The sequence below is a fragment of the Eutrigla gurnardus genome (genome assembly GCF_963514095.1).
Source record: "Eutrigla gurnardus genome assembly, chromosome: 14".
NCBI classification, from domain to species: domain Eukaryota; kingdom Metazoa; phylum Chordata; class Actinopteri; order Perciformes; family Triglidae; genus Eutrigla; species Eutrigla gurnardus.
The window spans coordinates 1,659,419-1,665,418 of record NC_139937.1 but is presented as its reverse complement, the minus strand read 5'-3'; the positions used below and the strand labels follow the sequence as shown (position 1 = coordinate 1,665,418).

The 6,000-nt window shown below is 45.2% G+C and overlaps 1 protein-coding gene across 3 annotated transcripts in view; it reads left to right on the top strand.

Moving 5' to 3' along the window:
* Positions 1–4,236: 4,236 nt before the first annotated feature.
* The window catches only part of ddr1 (discoidin domain receptor tyrosine kinase 1), a 54,342-nt gene continuing 52,578 nt past the window's right edge, over positions 4,237–6,000 (top strand). For 2 of the 3 annotated variants that reach the window (XM_084026638.1, XM_084026637.1), the window contains exon 1: positions 4,238–4,561. The gene's annotated coding sequence lies outside the window, so the exon portion shown is untranslated. Of the gene's footprint in view, positions 4,562–6,000 lie in introns of all 3 variants that reach the window. The other variant, XM_084026636.1, reaches the window with a different exon arrangement.

The window sequence follows — 6,000 nt, the reverse complement described above, 5'->3', positions numbered from 1 at the left end:
AGGGGCGACAGTTGTGGGGAGCCTTCCAAATGCCATAGCACAGGCTGTAGTCCTCAGGCTGTGTGATGTGTGCACACGGGGGTTTCTGTGGTGGGAGAAACCTGACACCACAAAGAGTCCCCCCCCCCCTCCAGCCACGAGGAAGGCGAGTGTCTGCTGCTACAGCTGAGAGGGTCTCCAGAGAACCCCCCCCCCCCCCCCCCCCCCCCCACCAGCACCACATTCCCCCGACAACCCTGAGCTCATCACACTTCACACACATCCAGCTGCATGATCCCGAGGACACTTCGGGCAGGGTCGGATTTATCTACGAGACACTTAAGTATGTGCATGATGTCAGACGGTCAAATGAATCTGTTAAGTGGAAAAGTACTTTCCTGAGCACAGTTTGGTCTCAAAGGACAGAAAAGTGTTCTTGAAAGGTTTCAAAACATTAAAAACACAAAATACAAACATAAGTGAACTTTGTATTGGAAGAGGGGAATGAGTCATCTTTTACTTTTCGAATCATGAATTATTAGAATGGCAACGTCAGCCTTGACTCGCCCAGACAGAAATATCCCAACAACTTACGGATGTCAACATTCATGCTTCCGAAAAAATGTATCCTTCTTTTTGTTATTCATATTTTTATTGACATTTTCAGATTTCAGGGACAAAATAGAACAAAAACAACAAAACAGAAAATAAATAAAAAAATATGGTGGTACATCTACAAACTCACTAACCCCCTCCAATCATGGCACAGCCATCACAGGATATATGAGAGATATAAAAAAAAAAAAAATAGGAAGGGAGGGATCTCAGTGCATATTCAGCATGGTCCCTCCCCCCAAACAATGTATCCTAATAACTTGGCTGATTCCCAGACTTTAGAATGGCATCACAGAGCCACTAGCATGGGTACACTTAGTCTTGATGAGAAAATATATCAACAATCTTCAATCCAAAAGTAGAAAAACAACAAAGAGGACAGAAAGGAAGAGAAAAGTGAGTGGAGCTGACACACTACACACCTGAAAAGAGAGCTCCTGCACTTAGACGTCCATGCTGACCCTCTACCTAGGAACCTCCCCCCGAGGCTGACGCTGACCCTGTGACCCCTGACACCTCCACTGCTCCCGGATCCTCTCCCGGGGCCAATCAGAGAGAACCTGCCCTGGGCCTGTAACACGGATAGTGACGGAGCACAGACAAGTGACAGAACACTTACATTTACACAGACACACATGTGCACACTCTCACGGACACATACGTGTGTTTGAATCCAACCTGGGAGCTGAGGTCACGCTTGTATGTGGAAAAAGAAAAAAAGAGCTGTGGGTCTGGCTAGAGGTTTTGTCAACCATTGTTAGTCAGAGGCATTTATTGGTTTGGGATATTCCTCATGAAAAATACCCGAGTGGAGAAGTTTCAGAATCCTTGGTATGTGGTTTTACACCAGTACCCAACATACTGCAAGCTTCACATTCTGCAACTGATCAGTGTGTCTGAACCTGCAGTCCAGCAAAGCTGTCAGTCCATGACAGGTGTGTGTGTGTGTGTGTGTGTGTGTGTGTGTGTGTGTGTGTGTGTGTGTGTGTGTGTGTGTGTGTGTGTGTGTGTGTGTGTGTGTGTGTTGAAGGATTCCATTTCTAATTTAGATGTTTGTGTTTTGGGACTAAAGTGATGTAAGAGAGGTGATAAATTCAAACCAACAGACGATACATCATCTGTCATCCCAAATGGAAACTTTTCGATGAAAATGGTAATTTTCTGCTGAATGCAATAACACTTTTTTTTTTAGTAAAGGTTGTTTTTCTTAACTTTTAACACACTTTTCAATTTCTCGAAAACCCCCTTTCTTCTTGTCAGACTATTTATGCTCAGGCTAAGTTATTATTTTACCTCCTCTTTATCTTCCCTTGCCCATCGCACCAAGTGATTTCTTGTCCTCGCTGACTCAAGTTCTGCAACTTGAACTTCTCTTTTTCTGTTTGTCTCTCTCTGAGTGAATTCCTCACAGGATCAGACCTGCTTTTTATGCTCTGCTGCTTTTCACTCAAAGTGAGAATGAGCGAGAGAGAGAGGGAGAGAGAGAGAGAGAGAGAGAGAGAGAGAGGAGGGAGGAGGAGGGGAAAAGGAGATTTAGTCAAACAAACTTGGCTATGTAGGAACTGAGCGTGTTTTGTGATAAAAGGAAGAAATGTGATTTGAAAATAGATCAGAGTAACGTGAAAGTGAGATGGAAAAAGAATAAGAGCAGGAGGCGCAAGGTAGAGAAGAAATCCCAGTGAAAAAAGGTCATACTTTCTGCCAGGGGATTTGCAGTTGCCCGGACAACGAACAAAGCAGAGCCAGTTGGACGATGTGCACAATAGAGAAGGCTGAAAAGGGGAAGGCTCGGGAGAGAAAGAGAGAGAACAAGAGCTGAGAATCACTGCACTCAACGGCAGGATCACTTCTTTCTCAAATATCCACAATGATTTTTCATTCCTTTAATTTCATTTTAAGCACATACACTTTTTATTTGTTTAGCGTTAAGATTTAGATGCCTATGAAACAGACTCCAGAGAACCAGGAACATTAATAAATCGCGAGCATATCAGCGCTAAACAGAGGAAGAAATAAAGATTTGTTTTTATGGATAAGACTGAAGGAGGGAGGCTTCCCCATTAAACAGAGAGAGAGAGAGAGAGAGAGAGAGAGAGAGAGAGAGAGAGAGAGAGAGAGTGGTTTGGTTTAGCTCTGGATTGAAAAGCTGCAGTGAGAATGTTAATGATATGCAGAGGGAATGAGGCCAGTCCAGATGAAAGTCCAGCTAAAGTCTCTATGAACACAAAGTCATTGGAGAGGCAGGGAGGGAGGGATGGAGAAGGGGTGAGGACGGGGGAGTGGGGAGACGGGTTCAGGTAATGGTGGTCCGAATGGAGCAGAAACAAAAGTGAAAATTAAGAGTAGGAATTCATAAAATCTATCTAGAACTGCGTGCACATGCATGCTCACACAGATTTTTCCATAATTTTGTCATAATAATGAAGATTAAAAAACACTTTAGTGACATTAGCACACACTCCAGTTAATTGTGGAGAAAAAACAGACTTTTAATAGCCTCTCATTTCAAATACATTTTCTCAGTAGTGGAAGGTGTTTTTAGATCATTAACTTGAGTAAAACTAGCAACACCATACTTTAAAAATACTGCATTACAAATATACATCCTGCATTAAAACGTGTACTTAATGTATAATACACACGTACTCATCATGCTGAACACATGCTGTTTAAACTGTTAAATGAATGCAGAAGTTGAGAAAATGTCTCTTGTTACTTTCCACCATTGCACTTTGCAGATTTAATTTCATTCAAAACCTTCTGACCAAACCGCCTCATGTCAAATGATTCATGAGATAATATGCAAACATACACACACAAAGGTAGAGATTAAGCAGCAGAGAAAGTATCTGTGTTTGTTCTGTTTCTGAGAGTTAAATGACCTTCGTTGTCCCTCGCCAGCTAAAGGTCCCGTCCTCTCTGTCAGACAAGCACTAACACATTCGGTAACTCCTTCTCTGTGACTCCGACTGCTTCAGCTCTTTTCAAAGCTCCTTTTCAAAGACCTTGAGGTCCCATATCAACAACTCTTCTGGTTCCAACTCCGTTGCTATGTTTTTACTGCAAGCTTTTACTTCAACCTGAGTCATTATAGCCCAGGGCAGTAATGGTATACAGTTACACCTGCAGGGCTCTGTAATAAAGCTTCTTTAGAGGTAAATACCAATGCAGTGTTGGGGGGGGGGGGGCACATTCAATGGGGGGGGCACATTCAATTGCACCGTCCAGATGCTGAGAGGCTGAACAGATAAATCAAGTGAGTTTACAAGTTTATGTGAGCAAAGAATCTGCTTTTAAAAGAAGGCAACTGTGGTTTACATGTAAAGGGTTAACAAGGTGAAAGCACTCTGCGTGTCATTTCTCCCAAATCTCAGTTTTAGGCTGTAACAAAGAAACTCCCATCGGCCCCGGAGCCATCACGTTGAATTTCATCGTCCAGTGTTGTTCAGGTCACAGCGCCCGCCCCCCGAGAGCTCTGATTGGACGATGTGCCTGCTCGAATATTCAATCGGACACCTTGCTCGGAGCCGTGATTGGACACAGCCGGTGCAGTTATGTAAATGAGCACCTGGTGGCGCCTGCTGGCCCGGTGGCTGCGGAGCCCGTTCTGAGGTCGGAGCTGACGGGGCTCAGATTCAGAGAGAGGCCGAGGAGCGAGCACCCTGGACGGCTCCTCGCTCTTTCTATTGGTCATACCCTCCCTCACTGGCGACGCAAAACTACATATCCCACTTGTGTCCGAGGGGGAGTCCGGCTGCGGGTCCAGTATCAGCCGTTCAGCGGGTTTTCGGAGAAATAGTAGTTTTCCGAGTTGTGACCGAGGTCGTTGTTCGCGGAGCAACAACTGTTCCGTGTGGATTATCCGGTGGGCGCGCGCGTCGTTCCGGACAGAAACCCTTTGATCCGTCCGACACGTACTTGGTGTAAAAGTTGGAACTGCTGTCAGCGCTGCTCTGCTGTCTGTTCGGTAAGTGGTTCCGAAACTCCTCTCACCCGGTCCCCGGTCCCCTCCGCTCACTCACGAGAAGGGCGATACGAATATTGCAGCGGATATTTTCAGCTGTCTCTCTCTCTCTCTCTCTCTCTCTCTCTCTCTCTCTCTCGCTCTCTCTCCCTTCTCTCTCTGTCTCTGTGTGTGCGCGTGCGTGTGTGTGCGTGTGTGTGGGGCTTGGCGTCTACGAGTCTCGGTGTGAGGCGGGCACGGCGGCTCTGGAAGCCGGCCACGGACGGCTGGGGCGCATATGAGGTGTAACGTTGCGCCGCGGCGGGTCTCTGTGGCAGACACATTGTGGCAATTGCCGACTGCGTAGCAGGAATATTGGGATTGGGTACATCACCCGGTCCAGACCCGTCCCAGACCCGGTCTGAACCGTTACACATGCTGCTAAATGTGGGTCCCTGGCAGCAGAGAAAACATTATTCAGAGTCACGCCGGGTTCATTGCTTTCACACGTTAGTCTTCAGAATAGACTTGTATTTATTCCATTCATCATGTACAGTGTTCACCAGTCTGATGACTCTCACACAAATAATGTGGGCTCAGTCCGCTGACCTCGTCACATGCTTTACATTGCACCTTGTTCACGAAAACACACGCAAACCTCACAAGTCAAACAGTATTTGCTTTTAAAGCTTTAAAACCTGCAGCAGCCCTGAGGGATGTCTCAGTAAACCATCTAATGTTCAGACCTCACGCATCCAGGTGGTGGTCATCACGCCCACCATTAACCCCGTGACCTGACAGCACCTCAGGTGACCTCCAGTGAGGCCATCCACTGTGGTGCCATTCACCCTGGGCCTCAGTAACTCCTGCGGGAGTTAAACGACTTGTAGGAGATGAGCTAGGCCTGCACAGAATCGATCACCGGCGATCGTCACACAATGCATGCCAGATAGTTAACGATAACGATAATCTCACGAGATCAAGTCAGCCGCAGTTTTTAGAGCCAGGCGCCACATTTGCTCTCAACTGACTTCAAGCCCCGGGGCATGATGGGAAACGCCTCTCGCCTCATCTCAAAGCTGATTGACTCTTAGATTTAACAACAAACAGCAGGTTTAGTAGAAAATGCAAATTTCCTGTGTGAGTCTAATATTTAAAGCTAGATCGTGGGCTGTTAGTCTCATGTTGTGCAATTAAAGTTAAATCTGTTAACAAACATCTCATGTGGTTGATAATATTAATAATAATTATAATAATGACAATAAAATAGGTTATTAAAAACATTTAATACAGTATAACTGTCAAACTTTACTTATGTGCACTATAGATTCTATGATACTACCTCAACAGCAGATACACTACTTTACCGTATAGTGTTTTCATATATTACATATTTATTGGCGTTATTTTATAGGCCTACTAATTATTTTTATACTTATTTGACTCTTTCTTCTCTTTCTCTT